This window comes from Zerene cesonia, chromosome Z (genome assembly GCF_012273895.1).
Source record: "Zerene cesonia ecotype Mississippi chromosome Z, Zerene_cesonia_1.1, whole genome shotgun sequence".
NCBI classification, from domain to species: Eukaryota; Metazoa; Arthropoda; class Insecta; order Lepidoptera; family Pieridae; genus Zerene; species Zerene cesonia.
Window position 1 is genome coordinate 2,436,670 of NC_052122.1, and position 26,949 is coordinate 2,463,618.

The 26,949-nt window shown below is 32.2% G+C and overlaps 1 protein-coding gene across 2 annotated transcripts in view; it reads left to right on the top strand.

The window, feature by feature from the left end:
• Positions 1-12,445: 12,445 nt before the first annotated feature.
• The window catches only part of LOC119835864 (discoidin domain-containing receptor 2-like), a 125,228-nt gene continuing 110,724 nt past the window's right edge, over positions 12,446-26,949 (top strand). For both annotated transcript variants that reach the window (XM_038360917.1, XM_038360918.1), the window contains exon 1: positions 12,446-12,612. The gene's annotated coding sequence lies outside the window, so the exon portion shown is untranslated. The remainder of the gene's footprint in view (positions 12,613-26,949) is intronic.

The window sequence follows — 26,949 nt, forward strand, 5'->3', positions numbered from 1 at the left end:
CGTGTCTTAAGGTATGTGTGTAGCCATATAACGGCGTGGATTTTCACTTCCTTATAAAATACATTTCAGCGTTTGCCTATAAATAATATACGAACTGCGAAATACAAATCCAAGAACAATCTCGAATAATTCTTAGCTTTCAATAAGTTTAGTTGACAGTAACAAATTTAAATCATCACCATTTTATACACGAAGAAATAAAATTTACTTTTTAATCCTTACATAAAAACTCGAGGTGTAAAAGTCAAGGGGCGTACAAATGACTTGTGTTTCCCTTTCTTCAGAGGAATTCATTTTGTAGGGTGTAATCAGTGTGAAATCGTGCAGAAATGATCTGAACTTATCTTGATAGGAATTCGGAAAGAATGTGTTCCTTTCGCATGACAATCTATAAGAATACAGTTAAACGATAGTTTACTTTCCGAACGAAAAATCTAATGTATTCAGTCTCTTGGATTTCATTTTAATTTACTAAGTAGATGTTTAGCACTCGCCGCAGGTTTAACTTTGATTTTTCTTTATCTGTCGAAGTAGGGATGTCTTAATAAATATGTTAGTCATTTATTACATGTGGTTACAATAAATGTTAACTGAGTTACATTCTTATAATTGCACATAAACTAGCAGTAATTATATTTTTAAAATTTTTGTAAACATAAAATTAACATGTATCTCTCAGTTACTCTTATACAATCATTTAATGTAAAGATACCACTTAATATAACGTACCCATGTGCTAGTTACGCAATATTGAAATTTATTTTGTCGAAAGATGAAAATGTGAATTCCGATTTATCTAACCGTTATGTATCTAACCGTCCTGTCACAAGAGGCGTTAGGTCAAATGGATATCCGGTATATTGTCTATCAGTTCTGGCCTCACACGTCAACCAGTTTTGATTCACCTGATATCTTATTAATAATTTTCACACAACTTAATTAAGTTTAAATTTCCAAACTCAATATTCCTACTACAACTTAAATTTATGATGAATTTAAGTAAGTTATGAATATAAAGCACCTCGGCTATGAATAAAACAAAAAGTTGTTATTGATTAAAGTATCATTTATAAGCCTTAGGAAATCCATAAAATACTGGAAACATTAATAGACTGTTAATTAGCAGTGGTGGCTCAGTGGTGAGGACCTCGAACTTAAATCGACAATCGGGGTTCGAGACCAGCGAGCGTGCAGGAAATAAATAGATTTTTCTATTTATCTGCACACATGTAACATCACCACTGCTCAAAACAGTGAAAAAAAAGATCGTGAGGAATCCGGCATGTCAAAACTTCGACGACGTGTGACCCAGCAGTGGAAACATACAGGACTGATGATGATGAGACTGTATTAGAAACATAATGCACTGCTGCCTGCCTTTTGCATCTTAAACGTTCCTCTAGTTGTAAATATGTAATAAGTAAAATTTAAATAAATGTCTTTGAGATTTGTAACAACGGTACACTGTTCTGAAACATGATCGAGGAAGAATCTACATAAAATCGCGAATAAATGGCAAGCGGCAGTGAACAAACTTTGAAGTTATATATTTCATTAAAAGCATCCGCACAAAATACAACTTTGCGTTCGTATCGCGTTTGCGTAGTACTGTTTTGTTTTGTTTAGAAACCGTTTGAATCGAGTAAATGGAAACCAAACAGTAAGCCGTGTATGTAGCTTCAAAGCTACTAATATTATAAATATGAATGTAACTCTGCCTGTATGGCTGTCTTTTCTTCACGCCTAAGCTACGACATATATTTTGAGACCGAAAAAGGATAGTGGATAGTTTTTAGCACGGAAATACCAAAGGGTAAAGCAACCATGCGGGTAAAATCCCAGAACTATCTATCATATCCTTTGTCATAAGATAACATTTGATCGATTTTATCATCAAAAGTAGCAGCATATTTAATTTACTTATTTGAACTCTTTATTGTGCAATGTACACATAGGAAAGCAGAACCACATGCACACAAAAAACATTCATCGTACAAACTGGCGGTATATTATACAATAATATATAAAACATCCAACTCTTTGATACAGTGGTTATCGCGCGCGGAAACCTGGATATCGATTCCCGGTGGGAACTCTCAAAAATTTTACAGCACTCCTGTTAGAAAACTTCGTATGAAACGAATGATTGAGAGTTATAATTGAACAATTAAACATCATATACTGCATATCGTATTTATTTAGCAGATTATAAAACAATAAAACGCTCCATAATCCTCTTAGTTTCATGAGTCCACTCGTAACTTCTTTCACGTTAACGCCCGTATAGGACAACAAGCAACAGACAAAGAGCTGATCTGTACTACGTAGATTGTTTGTAACCTACATTGGAGTGGGTCCCACTTAGCTGGAACTACACGTGTGATATAAGACACGTATCAGTTCATAGTTTCACTATTCAGAAGTCTTGCATAGACACATTGTTTTAATTCACATTTCACATTTCGGGAGCTACAAAGCGTCTGTTTTGCAAAATGGCTAGCGGTCAGTGTTTGGGATAACCGACGTCATAATTTTGCCTAAATACTTCCATGAGAAAATACGTGAAGTTAGTAATGTTTTTATGCACCTTGATCACCTGGAAATTTTGCTGTTCGACCAAGCCAGTACATGTATACGATCGCAGTACTAACACTATTCAATCGTACATATTATATTGGCATCTTGTTCTAATAGAATTATTTTATTTATTTCATACTTTTCATACATACATACATTTTTGACATTTTTAAATTTACAATTTATGCCAATTACAATTTAGTTTATATAAACGGTTTGTCTTACATATATTTTTAAAGTTTACATATATGAAGCCGATGTTTCCCTAGCTAGATTGCAGGGCAACCTGTATTTAGGAGAAACAGCTTGCTTCTAAAGTAGATTCACAATTTGAGCCATTTGACAGCATTATTATTAAAAATTATAATTGAATACAATAGAGAAGAAAAATAAATAAATAAATATCTATATACTGAGTTGCCTATAAGTGGAGGAGTTTGAGTATGTACGTGTGTGAGTGCGTGTGTATGTGTGTGTGTGTGTGTGTGTGTGTGTGGGTGTGTATGTGTATGTGTGTGTGTGTGTGTGTGTGTGTGTGTGTGTGTGTGTGTGTGTGTGTGTGTGTGTGTGTGTGTGTGTGTGTACAGCGAGTATTTTTTAAGAGTCGTAATTAAAAACTTTTATATTTTGAATATGTATTTATGAATTAGCTAGTACCTAAATTGTTTTACTTGGTTTTATACAGAATATACGTAAGGAAAGAAATTGCTTATTGTCTGCGATCCTAATAAGGAAATTTAAAAAAAAAGCAAAAAAATGTTTGCATAGTCACCGATCCTAGATAACTGTACGAATATTTTTTTTATCTGTCCGTTTAATGTGGGTCAAATTCGAATCTAAGTCGGCGACATATACCTAAACATACAGGTAAAGCTAATTTAAAGTGTTTTAAACGGAATGGAATTTATCGATTTAATTGTAGATTTACATGCTAGTCAACGAAACCTAAAGTACCTACAGTCGAATTGTAAACCTCCTCTATCGATTTTTTAATATTAGTTAAAAACGAATATGACCCGTTTCATAATTACATAAACGCGCAAATTTTATTCAGCATATTGCTGTTTTAATCGCAGAAAATTTCATTGAATGGTTAAGATTTAAATCCAATATTTTATTTACGCTAACGTTCTTATCTGGTCGCGCCAGGAAATCGAATCAAAGTAGATTTCTCGACGTGGTTTAAATTATAAACACTTCTTGGTCTGTTTGAGTCTAGACTACAAGCGGTATTTTCGTCAACTTTTTTCAGCAGTCTTCGAAAAATATTATTGATATGGCATTTGACTCGGATTGATAGATGATTTTAGAGGAAAATTTAGTCCCGAAAATAATATAAAAAATAATAACAATGCGCTGATTATCTTCTGCGAAATCATATCCCGAGTTTCAAATTTTTCTTACGTTTCCTCAAATGGATTTATCGATTTCGATGCGGTTTTTTTTTCATTTAAGAGCCCTTTTCCTTGAAACGGCTTTTAGATGTTTTATGAAAATAAGGGCGGCCTCAGAATATCAGATTGACATACATATTCCTTATTTCCTGAATATGAGAATCAAGTGAAAAGAAAATGTTTAGCTAGAAAAGTACTATTTTAAATTCCAAATTAAAGATTTCAGAGAAATTCCAAATGGTCGGCAACCCAAAATGGGATGAGGGGTTCCATACATTTTTATTTAATATTAAGTTCACATTTGGTAGATAAAGCATCTCTCAAAAATTTACAACCTAGATCTTCAAAATGTTGTCTAGACGGCCTAAGCCAGCGAGAGGACGTAAATCCAATAACGGAGAATTTTATAAAATTTTCTCCTATTTTAAAAACATTTTTCCAGTTGCGATCTTTGCTACGATTATCTCCTTTCGCAACTTATTTAATCCAATTATCTATAATCTTAATTATTGGAGCGGTGCTGAAGTACTGACAGCGATTGATTGGTCTTTTGAGGATACAATTTAAATATTTATTTCCTTAAGAACTTTCAGCGTTATTATATAAATAACATATATCTCATATAAACATAATATAGTTAGGTCTTTACAATAATTATAAATATGATGATCAATAATATAAATAAAAAAAAATGATTTAAAATGTTTTTTTTTATGACTGTATTTTTTTTTAATATTATAAATGACAAGGTAATCATAAACTCCATCCGTCCGTCTGTTCACGCCTTAATCAATAAACTGATATGCATAAAATTTGAGACAGATACACTTTTTCCGAGAAATCTTCCATCAATCGGGAACAAAAAGTGTGGGAGAAAATCTCGGAGTGTATTTTTTCTTCGACTACAACACTCGTCGGAAAGCTAGTATAAAATAAATCAAGTCATGTTTCTATAGGATTAAAATGTGTATCGCATACATGCATAGGAATGAAAGTTGACTCCAAGCTATATTTTTAAAAAGATGGGAGTCAACAGGTGTTCAGTGGAGATATATTTTCTACGAACCTTTCTGAGGATTATCAATCATTTTTGTAACCGAGCCAACCGTGACGAGTAGCACAGCTGAAATTCCATTCGATACAAACTTAAACGTTACATGAAATACATAGTATGTGTAATATGTATAGAAGGAAGATGTATATAAAATAAGAGTAATAAATACCATATAATAAACCATACTCAAATAGATTAATCTCTTGACATTCTCATTTTGCGTTATATTCTTTTTACAACATTAAATTTATTTATATAGTGAGTAATAACGTATTTTAACACAATATAAAGCATACTAATTAAATATTCTATAATACAAAAAGATGGTAAATTGACGTCTCATTTTTTAATTTTATTGAATTCAAGAGAATTATCGTTTTAGTTACAAAGTATTGGCATGAAATAATCAATTAGGGCATCATACTATAAATCTGACCTAACTAAAACACATTTTCTTTTTTTATGTCTAACAAATATTTGCGAGTATGTACTTATAAATTCAATAGACATTCAAGTGGGTGTTGAATCAGCAACATGCTCGTTATATTACAATTGTGAATATTTTTCTTCTCTATATAAGAAGCTTAATATAATACCCTGAAGGTATTTTGCCGTTTTGATACATGCCACACCCATTAAAAATGGGGGCTTTTCGTAATATGCCAATTAGATTGTTACTGAAATATATGTCAGTATGAAATTTTCCCTGAAATGTACGTACATGCATAAACTCCAATCCACTGCAATCGATCAAATTGTGTAAGTATTAATGTTTCTATTGTATTAATATGACTTATTTTACAATATGACTTATTTATACTAATTATACGTACAAAAATAAATATTCTTTTATTGAATTTGTATCTCATATGCGTAATATCAGGCGAACATTTTAAATGTCAATATTGTATGCCTAAACTTATCTCCTATAAGCAGTCTAAATGAATAAATAAATGTTTGAGTTTGACTTTATCTTGCTCAGTAAGCTAGCAAGCTATACAGTACGTCGTATTATATAAATACCACACAACGTAATGCTTGATGTCACTTGAATTGAAATAAAATAGTATAACGTAAAGTTCTATTCTGTTTCAGTAAGACCAACGAGAATTCTTGTATCCATACTCTATATACGAGTATATCTTATACAAATCTTTACTATCAAAACTAGGAAGTCCTTGGTTCGCGTGGTCTTACAATAGAGTAATGCCAGCTCAACAACACTATTCTATATTTCAATGTCTGACTTCTTTTCGATATCTTCAAGCTTAGAACATCGGGATTTTTTTTGGTAATTATCTTAAATATTACTTACGCCATCCTTCAAACAATTAAGTACTTAAAATCTCTAAAACCAGGATAACAGACAACCAATAATTTATTCTATTATTGTTTATAGAACTGTTACCTTCTAATCAATTCAATCTGCTCAACTATATAGACTATTCCTCAAATGTAAATAATAAACAAATTGGCGATCGTAAGATAGTCATTCAAAGCATCAATTACATAAATACAATATTACAGTGACATGAATATTGTGTACATTTGTTAGTATCAATTTTAAATGATGCGTGTGTACACGAATACTCACTTGTTTGTTCAATAATACTAATGGCTGTAGAACGCCTTATTGTTTCTTTACACAAGAAAGGACTAATGATGATGATGCAACCAACGAGAAGGCGGAACATATGCCGATTTGTCAAAGGCAATTTTATTCAATACGGCTATTTGTATCCGTTTTAATAGATGACATAAAGGTAATAATTTCAAGCCATTAACTTATTTTGATGGTGTATTTTTTACGCCTCAGTATAGTTCATAACGATAGGAATCAACTGCAGGGTATCAAATGCTGATTTAATCAAACAGAAATAAAAACGACGCTTAATGCGTATTTATGTATAATTAGAGTCGTCATTTCAAATAGTAGTAGCAAATTCAAAATCATGTAATTATGAACAATATATGAATGATGCAACCTTATAACACACAAATTATATAAAATAAACAATTAGTAACTCCCATTCTTACAATTCAAATGAACAATAAATACATTTTGAAATTAAATCTGTTCAAGCTTTGATGTGTATTGCAGTGGGTTTTCCTAGTTATACTAACAAATAATTGTAAAATCTCGATCCCATCCGCGACACAGATATAACAGAAAGTTCTGACGAGACTAAATCGCATTATGTATCTATAAACGCAGTAAGATTTAAGGATGCAATTTTTGATATGTCGCGATAGAGAAATATTTGCTTTGAAGTATTAGGTTAACTCAATAACATGTAACTAATAAATATATTTATAAACGTATTATATGTTTAATGTACGTGCGCACACACCCACACACACACACAAGCGCGCGTGTGCGCGCCCGCACACATGGCTACCAAGGTAATTATCACTGCTGTCAATTTCCCTCGCTGAAAGTCAAAGTTGGTGCCAAAATATTGGTTATTATAGAAAAAAAACGTATCTACGGAGGAATATATAGCAGTTTTTTTTTATAAAAATGAAACTGTATGCCACAATTGTACCTATAAAATAATCATACGAATTTACGTATATATGAGATCTACGACAGTGAAAAAAAACCATCACTAACGCGGTCATATTGAGTTTGAAATTTGTTAAAGGTATTACTGTCTGTGGATTATAGAACTGGTCAATCTTTTTCATTTGTTATCCGTATTGAGGGATTTGTAAAAAATATTTGATTCTCGGTTTTATAGCGGCGGCCTTTCATAGTTTTCATCGGATATAGTAAAGATCACTACCGACTAATTCACTTTACAAACAAAAAAAAAATTATCAATAAAAATTTTAATCCGTTCATTCGATCTGTAGCACATTCGATTTGGAGGTACGTTAGTAAGGCATGTGCCTACACACACGTACACATATACTTCAAACTTATTAAGTCAATGTGTAGGGTACTTGTACTTATTATTTATACATTGCAGGGGCTTAAACAAAGAATTGGATCGAAACACGAACGGTTCATATTGTTTTGTATTTTGTAATATTTCATGTTATTTTATGGAAAAGAACTGGTAAAAAGGTATCAATTCTAAATTTAGAAAGTACACTAGTTATTTTATTATGAATGAGAACACGATATGAAGGAAAAACACCCACGTCGCACTATACCGAAGTAACGACTTCAATTTAACAATAGAATTGCGTGACTGACATTAATAACACAAATTAAATTGATTTTCTTTTAAGTTAATGAAAGGTACGATTAAAAATTTGTGCCCCACTTACTGATATTGAAAAGGAAATATTTGGTAATCAACACACCGAACAATAACTAACATTACAAATGCGGAAGTATTTTTATCCATAATTTTTATGTCTGCATTCCGAGGGCTAAAGAGTGACATATGTCACTTTTTACTTCGTTGAAACATTTCGTTCCTATGGAAATTTCCGCTTTTACCAGGCAGGCGGAACCACGAACGGAAAACTAGTTGTTTCAACATTTTATGTTTGGTAATACTCGTGTTAAATAATATTGAAGTATGATACAGTGAACAGAAAGTTAACTCTGTAACTTCACATGTAAAATACTATGTCGCCATAAGATTCTAAAAACCGTTAGATTTTAATTTACCTCGCAATATTGTAAACTGTTGAAAAAGTGTGATCCTTAATATTTCCCTGCAATTTGATGCATTATTTTTTATGAGACTACGATGTGTAAATATCGCAGTTATGTATTTGCCGAGAATTGACTTTTAACAAACTTCGATTACTATTTGCGGGTAGATTGAGCTCTATTTCTGTGTAGTCTTCAAATAAATCGAACCTATTGTACATCACATTGAATGCCTATTTCACATTGTGACGGTCTTACATTCTTTGATTATAATCTATCCAAAATATGGGTTAAATGAAAAGCAGTAGGTTTCGGATCATAATATTGCGACAGATTTAAATCCCGCTAGATTCTGTGAGATCTAATCTAACGGCGATTACAATTTTACGGTAACATATACACAGACAGTGAAGAGTATAATTTAAGTATCGATACAGATTATATATTATTTCCATGTCTTAAAAATTCTACATAAAACAAGATATGACATAAAATTTTTATTAAGTTAGTCTCACACTAAGGACTTTTCAAAAAGCGTTATAACACATTTAAAAGCTATACAGTACGTATTAACAAAAAAAAGGTTATTCATAAATGCATGTTAGAATAAAACTGTTATATAAACTTATGACAACTATTTAATAATTATTATGATAATAGTAATGATTGCTAGAACGTATCAATTGACGATCGCGTCTTATAGGAAAATCTCTTTTTTGCAAAATAATACGCAAAATTAACTAATTTTTTCAGTTTATTTAATGTATACTAATATTATAAAGAGGAAAATTTTGCATTTTTGTATGTTTGTAACTTTTCCGTTGCGTTACCGTTACGTAACGTGTTTTCAGGCAATAGCCTATTACTATAGCTATTTTTGAAATTGTATCAGTAAACAATTTCAATATACTTTCACCATTTGAAAACTGCAACTTCACTGAATGACATAGTCTATATAGTACCTACCACAGGTGAAGCTGGGGCGAGCAGCTAGTGTTAAATATTCTTAATGTTACATATTATGAGGTTTGAGATTAGCTAAGTAACTAAATATTATATTTTTGTGATGACATCAATGGCGACCATTAGTGGTTTAAGTTATTATGAAATTTATAAACATTATATTTCTCTTAATACATAAATATTATTTTGACCGCGATTAAAATAATATTTGAATATAATGGAAACATATACAAGCACCGACGGGTAAGGGATCATCTTAAATCTTCTTTTAAATTTAAATAACTCACATTTGATCAGGTTTCACTGGCTCAATTGAAATACAAGTGGCGAAAGAAAGTGTAGGTTATAAGAAATGGTATTCGTGCCAAATATAAACAACAGAGGTAATATTTTCCATCGTTCATATTATTAACACAGTAATCCATTTTTCCACTTATTTTAAATCAGTTATCTGCCAGTGTATAATCAGCCCAGCTATTAAACAAATAAGCGAAAGAAAACTAAATAGTATATAAGTAAATTGATACGCACTATAACTACTGTTAATAAAATATACACAAAAGACATTTATAAGTTTTTTTAATATAACACATAGACGCTCCAACTTTAATTATTGTTTGTGTGGGTAACGTCATAAATATTAATGTTTTGATATATCAAGAACGCAGGCTAAAGTAATTGTACGCTTTTTCCAGCAGTCAATTCCTACGTCGAGTTAAAACTTTTCACCTCAAAATGTCTGAAGTTTTCTAAGGTAATAATTTTTCTGATCAATTTACATATGAATACATCGCAGACGTTGGGCATTAATAGCTAAAATTGTTTTTTCGAATCTAAACTGCAATAACCATCCTTACATGATCTGTGATTTGGTAACAATACGTTAAAAGCTATTAAAATAAAATTAGGTTGGTTACACCAAGAACTGAACGGAATTTTTAAATTATTCCTTTGTTTTTATCTGTCTCCCATTGCCTTAGTAGGTAATCGTTATAATACAGCCGCATAAACCCGGAGTAGAATTAGCATGTTATTAATAAATATTTGATAGTAAAAATTGAAATGTTTTTCTTCAATTCCGTCGTCACGCGTTAGACGAAGCGACGGCGACGGCAAGCGGTGGTTTAGGCCTCAACTCTCAAACGAAACTCAGATACTCGCAATGGGACCGAAACGGATTTCTCGCGACGGGAGATGTAGTTTTAAACCATACAGCTGTAGTTTCTACTTTTGTCTTCGCGCGTAATTAGTAGACGCCAGATTTGTAGCTAATTGGGCTGAATCTCCGTTACTAATGAGAAATGCTACTTTGTAACCCAGATTTCTGAATTGGCGCAGTTGAAAAATACGTAAAATAATAACTTTTCTGGCTTGTCTCGAACAAACTTTTACAAGTGATCGTTTTCCTTTTTATTTAGGACTTTGTTTCAAGATATTTTAAAATTTACACTCAAATATTTTTCGAGATTTGTACTTGAGAAATTTGTGCTAATTTTGTATGCTTTTCAATACCGTCGAGATTTGAGTTTAAATAAATAACAGTAGAAGCAGTAAAAACTTTTGAAATCGGATTAAAAAAAAAATTATAAAAATGACCTAATCAATAGATTTTGTTAAGCATTATTCATTAAAACAAAAACAAATAGTTTGCTATAAATATTCCAAAGAAAACTTTTTATAAACTATCAATAAGTTATTGATTGTACTCATAAATTAATTAACATAACTTATACACTATATTTTGTTATTATATTTAAATGCAAGCATTGTGTGTATTAATTGATGACATTTAAATAAATTAGAGGTAGAAAATACGTTCCAAACATAGGTAAAATCTCATGAATTTATATCAAGATTTTATATTACTATCCGACGGAAGCGAACAAAATACGAAATTGCTTAAAATATGCCCTATAAAAATTACTTACCTGTGTTTTACACTTCAATAAATTATGATAAACTTCATACGAACGTAAACTTATCACAATTCGCAAAAAAAATTAAAAAATTGTCATTCTTTAACAACTCGTTTTTTTATTTTTATTATTTAAAATTAGAACACAATCTCTCGTATCATACCAAACTTACGTTTCGTTAGTGTGCTTAAATTCGTACTAGTATAACTTAAACATAAGTTTTTTGATAAGTCGGTGTTCGGAGGAGGGGTGGTGGGTGCGTTACAGGTTGCAAGGGTGTGAGGACAGGTCATTTAGTGATGTGCACGAATGTTTCGATAAAATATGTTCGTGTACTTTATTTTATTTTTTTAGGAAAACTTTGTTACGATTTCACACAAACAATTCAAACATATTCATTAACAAACAAAATACGAAAAACAAACAAACAAAAAAACATTAACAGTTCTGTAGTACGATATAAAAATATATATGGTGATAAAAATATAGTTTATCAAATACATAATTTTATGCAAGTTTATGATGTTAATGATTAAAAAAAAGAAAAAACCAAAAATAATATAAATTACGAGTAATTTCTAACTGGGGTTTTTTAAGAAATATAGGGGTCTTATACTCTTCATTTAAACACTCACCAATCGTTTTATAAAATTTTAGCAATCGTTTTGGTAAAAGTTAAATATTTTAAAATAATTATATCATGGTGACATACGAATTTCCATTATAATTTCGGGTTAATTGCTTCTCAATTTGTTTGAACTTAATTTTTCAACGCATTAAAAAATATCAATTATTAACATCGATATCGACTGTGAATTAAGTAACATCCCTATGAAGCAACAGGGTGTTGGACGCCTGCGCGTTTCCACCCCATCGCCTTATAAAAGGCCAAGCGGGTCCGTTTGGCCCTCATATCCTCGCCAGACACCTTCCGAAGAGGTGGAACTCAATACTCTGAAAGCTCCCGCGCTATAGCCAGTGACGAGCAATGTCACCTGTGCTCGTAATTTTTTTGGACTGAGTGCTGTGATTTGTGAAAATGACTTTGTGAATATTCGGTATGTGTCGTGCTGTAGTGCAGAGAGGCTTGGCTTAAAGGTAAGTTTAGTTTAGTGGGACATTTCAGTGAGCTACGGGACGATGCCGATTCGTGCTGCCATGTGACCGAACGTACCTGTTTACGTTGTTTTTTTTTTTCTTGCTGCAAGGTGCCCATTTTATTGCCCCGTATTTTTTTCTGTACGAAATGAATTTTTATTTTGCTGAACGCGACCGCAAAGTTAATTTAAACTGTGTGATATTTATTATTACTTTGTTAAAGTTGCAAAAAGCACAAGTAACAGTTAAAAATTGCAATATTTTAAATAGATTATATTATTTTTATATAATCTTATTAAGTTTAGTAAAATGTAAAACCATTTAATACCGTTTTTTTTTTTGAAAAAATAAACCATTGCGAATTGTTTATTCAATTGATAAAAATTGTTGTTCCACGCTATTTGCAAAAAATAGCGCAATATCATACAAACTCGAAATTGATAAAAAAAATTCTTAATATTTTTATACACGGTGAAATAACAATCGCTTACAAAATTGGAATTCAGTGAATGCAACTTTTCAATGCGCAATCAAATCAAAATTTATTCGTATGCGGACGCGGCGGTTTAGTTTTGTTTCGTTTTTTTTTTTGAATTCACACTAAAATCGAGCATCTGACAAAATATTGTAAATGTTGCAGTAAAAAAATATTGTTCTAGTTGTAAATATTTTCTAACGCCGTAAAATTTTTAATATTCAAGAAACATTGAATAAATTCAGAGGACGGCAGCGATTATTTTTTTTATGATGTAATCCGTACAATACAAATATATAATAAAGGGTCACCATCAGACAAGGTAAGTGTATCAAATGTATGCAATATCTCTCCCAGCGCAGGTCGACATTTATGGAGATCTCAAATGCAGGGGTCTTTTAAGTCAGATTTGGTAGGTATTCGCACAATAAATGGTGGATGCGTTAGTGTTCAAAACATTAGTTCTTACGTGCATAGTGTAGGCTTCTGATTCAAAGCCTTTTAACGTAAGTCAGCGTAAATGTTTTAATAGTATGTGAATACGCCGTATAATGAAATTATTATAATGAAACTAGGTACTCACTAAAAATCACAAAAATTGTACTTATTGCTTCTTGTCAAATGAAAAAAATACTGTTTTATTAAAATATGATTTCATTATTTTTTAACTTAAGTTTATACCTTTGCGTCAAAAAATTATTAAAAAACAAAATGATACAATCAGCAGTATCATAATATAAGTACTTGATCATATTTTTCTAATTTTTCGACTTTGTATGACTAAAAAATGAAGTATGAAATACAAAAAGTTACTTATGTACAGGCAAACACACACAAACTGATAGAAAAATTAAAAAGAAATGTAGCGTAGACCCGTAGCAACGGCGCGTAGCTGTAGACACTACGAAGACTATTTTAAGACAATGTATGCGCAAATAAAATATAAAAAATTAACTATTAAAATAATAAAATAATACAATTAAAATTAAGCTTACTTGTTGGTTCGAATTATTTACTTTTCGTTAATTTAATATTATCTTGCATTTAATTGGATTAAATAAATTTATTAAGACGGGTACCACCAGGAAAAAATAAATAAGTAAAACCTAATGCGTCCTTATCCTTACTACTATTATAAATTTTAGGTTTCTTTGTTGTATGTTTGTCTTTCTTTCACGTTGCAACGGAGCGGTTTTTATATGATTTTTGCAACTGGAGATAGGAGGCTAGAGAGTGGCAAAGGTACTTTCAACACTGAGACATATTTCATTCTCACGGGAAGAACTATTATGATTTGTATGATATTAATTTGCGTATTTGAATCAATGTATAATTTATAAATTCCGATAGATGGCGCTATATTAAAATGTGGCTTGTTACATGTTACTTTTTTAATATAGAGCCCTATACAATATTACAATTGTTAATTTTGTTGATCACGCGAACGAAACCGCGGTAGGTTAGCTAGTAATTAAATAAATATTATAAAATGGATTTATAACGATTTCTTTGTTCTCTATACGCGGACTCGAAGCGCATGCGCGAAGGTGAGATGTATCATTAATAATTCGAAGCTATGAATTGTAAAAAAACATCATAAGATTTTTCACGCTATAAACCTTGACAATATTGGCATACAATTTACTTCTTAAATTTTAATCTACAGTTAAGGTTCAATTACTAACTTAAGTATGAAACTGCGCTACATTGAAGGACAAATATTTCCATTAACCTATTATATATCAATTAAAACCACGTATTATTAAGTTTATACCTAATTTAATTAGATATCAAGATAGTTCAATCCCGCTGATCAATATATTACGTGCCGTCCTTATCGCGAGAATATGCTACGCTACCTTGATCATAAGTTTATTATATTATGGTATCCAATTAGTGGATACCCATCAATAAGCTGTTCTTGATCACATCTTGAGCTTCTTAACCCACATTTTGGTTGACGGCAGCTGTATAAATTAAAAATTTGAAACCAATCACGGGTTCGGTAAAGAATTAATACTTTACTAGCTGACTCGGCAAACACTGTTCTGCGGTCGATCGATTCTCAGACCTGCCTGATATGCACACGAAATTTCATTAGAATCGACCCAGCCGCTTCGGAGGAGTATGTATGGTAACTAACATTGTGACACGAGAATTTTATATATAACTAGCTGCGCCCCGCGGTTTCACCCGCGTAAGTCCGTATCCCGTAGGAATATCGGGATAAAAAATAGATGTTGGCCGATTCTCAGACCTACCCAATATGCTTACCAAATTTCAGAGGAATCGGTCAAGCCGTTTCGGAGGAGTATGGCAACGAAAACTGTGACACGAGAATTTTATATATATAGATAAATATGCAATTTTCAAGAACTTCAGATTATCGGCGATTGAATTCAATCAGTTATCACTGTCAAATGTTTATTGGTGACTTCAATAATTACAGCCGTCCTAAAATTACTTATGTGCAAGAAATTTTAGTTTCGAAGACTACAAATACAATGCAATTGGAACACGAGACGCTTACCACTTATTCTACGGCTACCACATTGTTCGACCCTTTAATTATTTGTAGGAAGTAATTTAAAGACCGTAACATCACATTGGGGGAATAGACCAAAGATTCGCTATGTACTCTAATGTGTTTACACTCCGATGACTTGTTTTGTAATCGTTGTTTAAAGGACGAATCAGAAATAGAATCGTTTTATATAGGTATTCATTTATAATAACAGCGTGTAGCATTACAAATATTACATAAGACATGTTTATATGCGTCCGTATTTATCGAAAAAAATATGTAAAAGCCAATGGAGTTACACTCTTACTGCATTGCGTACGCTTTATACGCTATGATACCAGAGGGAAAAACAAAATGGCTTACATTTTGTCCGCATATTACTGTTATAATAAAAGAGTCAAAAATTACGAATGTTTTTTAAAATAAGAAAACATTTATATGAAACGCTTAAGCCCTCGCGAGTTTAATGAAAGAGGCGTTTACATGAATGAACGACGTAGATAATATCGTACGTATAAAAATTCCTTCTAAATTAATTATTACTTAACTTTGAAGTGTATACATGCAATAGAAATAATACTTTACGCTTAACTATTACAGTTTTATTTAACAAAAAATATTTAAAAGGGGATGTAGGGGTTTGTGACGAGAACAAAAAGCGACTCTGAATAGATATTGAATATTCTATAGCAAAGGCCATAACACAAACGCCACCTGTTAAATCACGCCCGAAACTCGGGAAAATGTCTAACAATGAGCCATCTCAAAGAAACATCAATCACATTACGAACACGCTTGACATCTGAACATTTCCCACAATGCTTTGAGCAACACAGTTTACCTTCATGGGAAAAATAGGGAGCATAGGGGTTCGCACTTGTTATAATTATTTGATAAATTATACGAAGAACATGGAAGTGCACTTATGTGAGTGTTTTTATGACCTTGCATAACATATGGAACAAAAGTTAATCAGATCAAGGGGCCCATCAATTTTCCTTTATGAAATTTGAAGTTGATATTTACAAGGAAGAATATAATAATTAGATACTGGTAATAAATATAGAAATAAAATTGAAATTATTGAGATATCAGATAAGATAACGCGACATCTTCAACATATCCTCTTTTCCTGTAGAGTAAAAGCTATAAATTCCAGTTCTGTACCTGTCTGAAAATAAATTTATACGTGTCCCAACAAGGAAATGCACTTTGAAAAGTTCAACAGTTATCAATTTTTTCAGCGCAAACTCGATGGCTTCACCTCAGTGCGACGAAATGTGAAATTTCAATTTCAGGGAAAGATTTTTTATTAAAGTATCGGAGCCTGGGAATCGCTCGAATGTAGTTTGGAAACAAATAAACGACTTTCTTGGTCTTTTCCTTTTTTATACATAAAAGCGTCGAGTTGATTTATCGTCCGGGAAGCAAGCGCCCATTGCGTCCCGCCGCGAGTTCTGATAGACGAAGCATACCAATTTATTTTATGACTCAACACCTTTAGATATTTATTCTATTTACTCTCCTTTTACTTCAGTAATGGGTCAAAAGCCCAGTACCGATTACTTATTTCTAAAGGACAAAATTTGGGGTTAAGTTGGATAGGGGGCTGACATTAAAATATAAGTAATAAAATTTTGAGGTTATATTTCGCATCTTATATCTACGAATTAGTCATATAACGCATACACATTCATCCTTAAGAAAATATGTAAGTTCCAGCGGTACTAGGCTCTCACTCTATATTTCCTTGAACTAATGAATGTCAACACGTCTCGTATTTGAATGACATTCCTTCTCCCTACATTGTATTTCGCGCACAATTTTACCAGACGTCTTGTCATTTTAATAAAAGTAATTGATAGCGTATATTTTGCCACTTAGTGTTTCTCAGAGTGCCTTCAACACAACCAATTTATTTGTTAAAACAAAGTCATATTGTAGTGTAATTTATTCTTACGTGAAATCAATTGTCCCTTTAACTATCGATACAAATTGGCGACAAAAGCGCAATGGAGCAGTGCCGTTTAAAGCTACGTTAAATGTTAAAAAGTTTCATTTTAATTACGAGTTTACCTTCCTCACAAAACACGATATTTTACAATGGTGCAGACACAAAGCAATTGTGCAAAAATCTTCGCAGTTAATTTTCTACCCTGTTAAAGTTGTTGAATGCTTTTAGAATAGCTCCCTGTCGAAAGACGGAAGTGGAGGAAGAATGATGATGCATTCAACGTGAGCAGCTGCCAATGCCTCGGACAGGGTTAAGTGAATAAGCTTTCTAAGAACTCTTTGTATGGGAAAATACATCAAGTGAACGATAACAGGGAATTATTCTAATTTTACGGAAAACTTTAGGGTGCTATCGTGTAGTGGTTCGATTTTAATTTTTATTATTAATCTTTCAATATACGAGTATATAACTGTTTCGTTACGATGTGCATTGGGTCGATAAATATAGCTGGTATAGGTCTTTACCTATGGTATACTGTTATCCTAATCTTGTCTCATCTTCACGGTTAGTCGTCACTAGCTAAGCTGTCGCTTGCGATCGCGACTCGTCGCACGGCAGATGGCGTGTAGGAAGCGTTCTTCTTTAAATTTCGTCGTTGTGCTCACACGTGCTATTTCGTGGTCGCATCTCCGCCACTTGGAGACTCGTGAGGAGAACTCGTGCGTGGACGTTTAACAAAACATATGAAAATAGCGTGTCGCCACATCTAGTCGTCGAGCCGTTGCTGACGCCTGTCGTCTTCTATGCACCTAATACACAATACTTCACTGAGCGAATGAATATTGCAAAGAAAAAGCTTGAACTATTTATATACAGTATAAATTCGTAAATATAAAAAATTGACTTAATGTCCTGTGGCCCCTATGTGGGGCAGAGTATATAAAAAATTAAAGGACAGATAATCATTATAAATAGGGACATGTATACTCTGTTCACATGAAATATTTTTACACGAAACAATAATATTAAAATATTCTTTTACAAATACAATAAAATTGAAACCGTACAGCTTTTAAAAAGTTATTGTAGGTAGGTACGAACAAATATTGAATGCAAACAAGTTAGTGTTTGCAAAGCAATACGAAAATATCCTATTTGTACAATGCTATAATATGTTATAATATGAAAACTTTCACAATTCGAAATAGTTGAATGTGATTTATGGGAAATGTATTGATGTTACGAACCTTCAAATATAATAAAGTTTATAATGTATTGCATATTTCGATATATCCACTGATAGTTTATACCATTCTTATAAGTAAATTCCTGGCAATACTAGTAGTAAAATGAACAAAATCTCTTCAATTAGCTAGATGTTAAACATGCATGCTAATTAAGAAAACAATAGGCTTGCGGGTACTAAAGGGAGTTAGGGACGCAACAAAACATTAAGTGCTATGAGCCAAGAGACTCCATGAGTATATACTTCAATATAAATAGTGTAAGTGCCATGATGTCACTAACAGTAATAAAATATACAATAAATTAAAGTAACTCTTTATCTATTTAGAAATTTAAAACTTTTTAACGGATTTTAAACGCGATTTATTCATTATATTATTAACCCGACGTTTCGAACACTTTACAGCGAGCGTGGTCACGGGGAGACTGAGATGTTATGACATCTCAGTCTCCCCGTGACCAGTTAAAAAGTTTTTAATTTCTAAATGTATAATACTCGCGTAAAACCAAACACAAGAAAATACTAACTCTTTATCTAAAACAGTTTGCAGATTAGTCATATCATTATCAATAAATACGTTGAATCCAACACTAGTATTAAACAATTCGTGGATTATCCATTCGCCTGTCGCAATCATATTTAACGATAAAGAATCAAATATGCAGCAATATCCAAATTGTTATCGACGACTGTTAGCTACCATTAGCCCATAGGTCTGCGAGTCGCTGCATAGTTGCGAGTAAAAAAGTTAACTTCGCATGCAAACAAGTCACTGTATCAAAGCAGCATGAATTTAAAACGGCCGGAATTCCTTTGCGCCATAACACGCGAAATGAAAAGGTAAATGGGACATAAACCGTATCAATATTGACCGGGCGTACCCGGGTTGCGTACATCATGGTTATTGGTCATATCTCACGTTGTATCGAGGTGACATTTTTTTCAACACCACTCTAATTCGGGTGGCCTTTTAGGAATTTTCTGTTTGGTACTTACAGCGGTTTACTGTGCCGTTTACATGGTTCATATGTTTTGTTCACTTTTACATGTGACGAAGAGTCATGGATTGAATCGAGTTTTGGTAATAATTAGATCAAAGTACGGTAGATGGCCAATTGTTTGATATAAAAGATGGCTATTTTAAATAACAATAGGCACTTAAAATAATTTTTGCTCGCCTTAAAAATATAATACCATTTTTCTTTGACACAAGAGACAATGTCTTTACAACGGATTCCAGCAGGCGCTGGCTCGATATTAACAATCCAGTGTAATTTATTTTAATTATAAAATAGACACCCTTTGTAATTTAATGTCGAAGCAAGGATTCCCGTCTCTCTAAGGTTACTTTTAATCTTATTTTCGCAAAGGCGAGTTAAGTTACTTGATATTTTTTGCCGTTCTGGCTCTATGTCTTGTAATTAGTGCCCTTTTCCTTGAACAAACGCTATACGATTCCGAGTAAACTTCTTTGTAACAGTTTCGAATTACAATTAAAAGTGAACCTCTGTGTCCCCGAGTGTGGCGATGATTGATTTTCCTTTATTGCTACGTGGATACAATATAAACTTACTTCTTCCTTTGCCTTCAGAAAGCATAAATGTCATAGATAAATTTCAGCTATATATTGTGTTTACTGATCTACTAACGATAATAATGTTGTAATGTCATGAATTAGATAAATTAATGAAGAGCGGTTATAGTATAATCATATTTTAGTCACTTGGTTTTTATTAAAATGGGATAAAATAATAAAAAAAAATTCTCATCCATCTGCTTAACTTTCGGTTATGTTATGTTTACAGAAATGATGAATAACGACGTACTTCTCAAATTTTTAATTACGTGATTATTCTAGAACGTATAAATGTGCTATATTCCACAGCTTCATAAACGCGGAAACTCTTAAAATGGATGCCATTTTAATATAATCGATTTCATCGCGTCATCGCTAATGGTACATTAGCACCTCGTCACAAAATAAATTATTCATTACCACTAAAACCGTTGGTTTATTCCCCTACTTCTATTTGTATTATGTGTATATGTACTGTTGCTTTGTTTATCCACTAAATGACAGTCTTTTGTTTCAATAAATTCAGTTTGTCGACAAAATTTAAATGAAAACGTGTGTGCACATGTTTTAATAGAACAGTGAATTTAATTATGGATTGTTGAAAGAGATTATCTGTTTAGTGATAGGAAACAATATTTAAGACGACAAGCAATACAATATATAATATACTCTACTAGTAGTGGTCTATATATATATTTTATATAGATTGCTTGTGTGATTTTAGTTTTTAAATAAAATATTTACGAAAGAAAACTATATCTTTAGTTAAAAGGTCTAGAGATGCTTGGATGGTCTAAGATAAATAATAAAAATTGTTATAAACATCAACATTTTTGCATTCTTTAATAAATTTGGTTGTATAATATAATACAATCTGATATGAAACCCAAGCCACGGTTGTTCAGAGTACACACAATAATTTATAGTTAATAAGCAAATAAGATAACAGTAGCCAAATTGGCGTAAAGTCATCAAGTACAGAAACCCTTTTACTGCAAAAGGCTATACTGATATCGTTTTATGTTCTCAAAGAGTTGTTTTAGGCTTCATTTTGCATAACGACCCTTGAGAGCCGACGAATATTATACTTAAATAAATATTATTTAGCGAGTTCGAATATTTTTACACGTAATGGTTTTAGGATGGTGGGAAAAAGTAAATTACGGTCGATCCAGATGACATTAATGATCTTAGGGAAATAGGTAAGAGTCGAAACCTCTAAGCAAGCAAATGCCGCGGTTCGAAGCAGTCGTGAAGATTCAATTTTCGATATTAAGATTTGGGGGTTAGAATTTGGCCGAAACGTTTCTGTGATAAAGACAAGCTTTTTTATGTTTAATAGCGAATGATATTCGAAGACCTCGTCTTGCTTATATTAAATATGAATACGGATTCTCTTTTTATACAATACAATTTAACGTTATGAAATAATATTAACAAATTCGAATCATAGCGCTAAATCTCTACAGATACACTAAAATTGCTGAAAATTCAATTACGTTCCAACACTGCAGTGTTTATTTTCTGTGCCTATCGTAATAGCATATGCTACCTTTATAGCTAACTGCATAACTAAGCCGATAGGCGGGGGCGATTTGAATTTTTATCGGTTATAAGAGTACCCTCGAAGTATTTGTAAAGCTTATCCACAGAAATAAACAATCGACACGGTGTAGCGCGGCTGTGGGGGTCAGATAACAGGGGTACGTGAGGACGAATACGTTAAGAACAACTTTGCTGTTGTTGAGCTTTACGCGTGTGAACTGTGTAATTTTATACGAAAAAAAAATGAAGAACCGAGACATACATATATATACGTATGTAATGGATGTGTAAACGGTGAAAAATCAAATAAAAATTGGTGGCTATTGAGTAGTTAGTTCGTTTTAAAATGAAATTTATCAAATTTACTTTAGAGCTTTTCAAATAATGTAAAAAGCTTTACAATCTTTTTATAGTCATGTCATTACAGAGGTTTATAAATTAAGTCCGCCTCTAGAAATAGCATTAAAAAGTGTAAATTCAAGATTAATTTTCCGATCTTATGACCTTTTTTATCTATTTAAAGCAAGTACCTATTTTCACATATTAAATATATTTTGGACTACAAAAATATTGATCTATTATAAATAACGTGATTACTATATTAATAGAATTTTATTATATAGTTTATTATATAGATTTAAATCTTTTCCAGAAACTAACGAAACGAAATGAGCGTTTGAACAGTTCACATTTACCGTCCAATAACTCTTTATAGTTTAAAATAATATTCCCCATATAGCTTAATGAAGGGAAACTTTGTTAAGTCAGTGAGTATTTTCTGTTACTTGCCCCTTGGGAACTCTGAGGTTTACGACTTACAGAATAATCCTTTTACCAGAAGCTGAAAGTGAAAATGTGAAACAGAAGTTTTGAAAATATTTGCTATTTACTTTAGTTACAGTATCAAATTAGAACCGAGGAAGATTGCTAACACAACGCTACACAACACAACGCTAAAAAAACTGTTAACACAACGCTGATTGAATGATTCGTTTTCATACATAACAGCTTTCAGGTGTTTTTCTCGTATAATGGTGTCTTGTCCGATAACTACTTATAAACATTGCCATTTAAATTTCAAATCTTATTTAGGTCCACAAGACGAACGTCACTAATTGAATAAATACGCGTGCGCTTATAAAGGTGCTCCTTCTTTCCGGTCAATCTACTTTCGCTGCTACAAAACAATATTTTATTTATTTCCTCAGCATACCTTTTCGATGTATGTAGGTATCACTAAGCTTTAAACAAAATTTTCACGATCAATTTTAAATAGTCGACGGGTAATTAAAAAATAGGTATTGCAAATTTAATAAAATAAAAAAAAACATATTCTTATAATTCATAACGCGCATTAACTTAATTACAGGTACTTTACAATAATAATTTATCAAACATCACGGAAACCTTTACGTTTCAAAGAATCTGTTCAAGATACCGATACTGACATTCGCATAATACTATTTTCCATCTCGATAATTTTTCGCAAGAACATTGAAATATCTGCATTGCATTTGAAAGTGCAAAAGTGTTTCAACAAGATACAAATGGGGCAAAGCGGAGTAAATTTTAAATGCAAATCCTGGAGTCTTTCATTTCCATCGCTATAAGGCTAATAATCGTATCGACTTAACAATTTTCAGGACATTTTCTCTACTTTAAATTGTCTTTATTATCATTCGATACTGCGAGAATTACACTAAATGCTTAATTGGAGTTAAGTACTCGAATTTATAATTTTAGGCTTGCTTTTGAGGGTGACATTAGCAAAGTATTTGAAGAAACATTTTAAAGCAGGTTTAGTTAGTTTATAGGATTATTTATTAGGAACGAACACATTAAACACTCAATTGTGTTTACACCTAAACTAGATTTTAAAATCCATTAAAAGATTTAAGAGATTAGGTAAGTGCCCTCGAGGTAAACATGATTTTCCATTTTACTTTCTACTATCTCTTTCTAAACTTTGCTTAATAGTCGTCGCTAAAAATCCTTTAAACGTATTTGTTTATGATAAGTGCAGTGTAAGAACAAGCAAATCTGTGGAGAAGCAATACAATTTATATTCAATTGATAATATTGTATTTTATATTTGAATTATCTTAAAACTATTTTTTATGGTTCCGTACCAAAAGGGTAATTAATATGGGATCCTATTACTATGACATGACTGTCTGTCTATCTGATCGTTCGCCTGACACCAGACTATGTCATACATGCAGTAATAAATAAATATGTATGTCTATTGGCGCTATAATATTATCTCTAAGCGAGACTAACTAACTAGGGGAGAAAGTTTTTAGCATTTACTCGTTAGCTTATTTGTACGGAAAGTTTAAGTTCGACTCCCACATCGATTTTTTTTATTTAAATGTAACGGTAAATATAATACTATCGTTGTTTAACTGTTAGATAAAACCTTCAAATTTCATCTAAAATATCCCAAATTGAATCATACCGATAAATGGTTTATTGCATAAGACCGAAGTTTATCAAAAGATTTTCATGTCTACATACACCAAAGTTTATTAATTGGGTCAGAGCCGATGTGACTTCTCTATAACTGGATAAAATATATTGATTCGAACATTTAAACTGGAGTTACTGACGTCTATTGAGTATTGAGTATAACGAAGCAAGAACACTTCGGTTTAACTTAATTTATTTGGCATTGCAAAGTCATTTATTATATAAGTGATGAATAACAAATCAAGATTTAATTTCTGATAGGATTCTCATATATTTGATATTTGATATGATAACGCGCAACTGAAGTTGCGGTTCGTCTGATAGTAGGTGATTACCACCGCCCTTGAACAATTTAAGAGAAAAGAAAAACATAAGAGGTAGGGCCGCTTTTAATGAGTAAGGGACAAAAAAGGATAGAATAGGATAGAAGTGGAAAGAAAGATTGGACTAGGGAGGGTGAGGAAAGGAAACGAGCCCTCGGCTCCCCACTTACCATACCAAACACAGTAGCATGCTACTATTTCACGCCAGTCTTCTAAAGGGGTGAGGTACTTCCTCGGTGCGAGCTAACCCAAATGGTGCCGAAATGTCTTCGATTCCCACATTAAACATAGAACAGAAATAAATAATATTACCAACCATACTGCCCTGTAGAAATCTTGGTCCAAACTCTTTCAGAATCTACTTATAATACTACTAGGTAGTTTAACGTTTTGGATAATTAAAGTATTTCTTAATTTCAATTTGAGTTTTTATAAGACCTTCACCTTTGACTTTTCATTAAAAAAAAAAAAAAAAAGGATTGCATTTGCAATCCTTTTTGCGCTAAATACATGTAATAACTGTTCACATTTCAAACCAAAAAGCATTAAAAATAAATATTCAATATCCGCAACCCATTATAAGTGTAAAAATCGAGCGTAAAACAATTGCCGAAATAAGGACAAGTGGAGCATTTTAAAACGCTTTGTTGGTCAGCATATTCGAACTATTGAACCAGTACACGTTGCATCGATTCGATTCATGCGGGCCAGACAATGGAATCCAAGCATCCCATTATGATAATGCACCTCGATTCTAGATATATGGCACCCGAATCGAAAGCTGACTTTAATGGAGATGACATTGCTGTAGGTATTTCAAAAAACCAGGAGAGGCTCGCTTATCAATATCGCGATTCGTTCTTCGGTCGTTCATTCGATTAAATCACGGTCTATCTATTTACTACAATTTCGGGGTCTATATCAGATGTTAGATAATGGCATTAGTTGCTGTAATTCAAAAATGGTTCTTGCGCAATAGAGTGAATGCAAGCGATGCAGTTATTTGAACTATACCAACATAGTTTTAGCAATAGTTTAGTAAGATATTTATTGGAGAGAGGTAGGAAGGAGGTTCCTACTTTTACATAATATGAAGAGTTAGTTTGGAACTATTGAACTAACTACTTCTATGATTTAAAAAAATTCTTTCACCATTAGAAAGTTAAATCATCCGGGGGGAGCCGAGGCGAAACTAGTGAAATATATAAGGAGCGAAGACTATGACAAAAAGGAACAGATTTTTAGAATTACGTAATCAATATTCGGGATTACGCGAATACTTCAGATTACACTACTACACGAACGAAGTGAAACGTGGTAGGGGCATAAATCTAGTTCAGATCTAGGTCGTCTACATATATTGGAATAATTGTTTCTACAGTAGGAATACGAAAAAAATGTTATCCAACTATCTGGAAAACTCCAATAGACATTGTTTTCTTGTCTGATTCAAAACCATACGAAACTTTTTTCTAAATAGAAATAGTAAGTAGAGAGTAATAAGTAGTTATAAAGTTTAACCCATCTACATCAACAGCCTCCAAGGTGCATTTCTGGAATGAAATGGGCGAAAGTTTTATAAATTAGAGAAACAAACCCGTAAATATATTGACATTAGTTTTACCACATATCATATTTATTACCTTATAAACCAAACAAATGCATTAGTATACTGACAGTTATAATATTATAAAAACTGAACTATGTTAGTTTATCTTTCAATCACGTCACAACGTAACAATTATTTATTTCTTTCGGTGTTGGACTTAGATAGATAACTAATTTTTTTTCGTGGTGTTCCAAGTTGGTGAAAATGCGGGAGCGTAACATAATACATACATCACCATTTTTTTATTCCAATTAATTTTTATTAAGTTAATAAGAATCTAACCTAATGCTTGAGACCTGTCACACTATATTTTTGAAACACCACATATTTTTATCTAAATACTTCACAGCACTCTGGATGTAGGTTATTTAATCTACATGAAATGTACTACATATAAAAATCAAAACGGATTTTCCAACATTTCGAAAACTATGTGGTAAAACTCGAGGCAAAATTACACAAAATATTTCCTACGGGGCGGTGCGCTAAGTAAGTGACTCGTTGTAATGAAAAGTTCACTGCAAGCTCTTAAGTATTACTTAAGCATCAATTAGTAGGATGGGAGTTGCTGCTTTTATTCTCGTTGTATTAAATTATTACGTGCATGGTTTTGTGC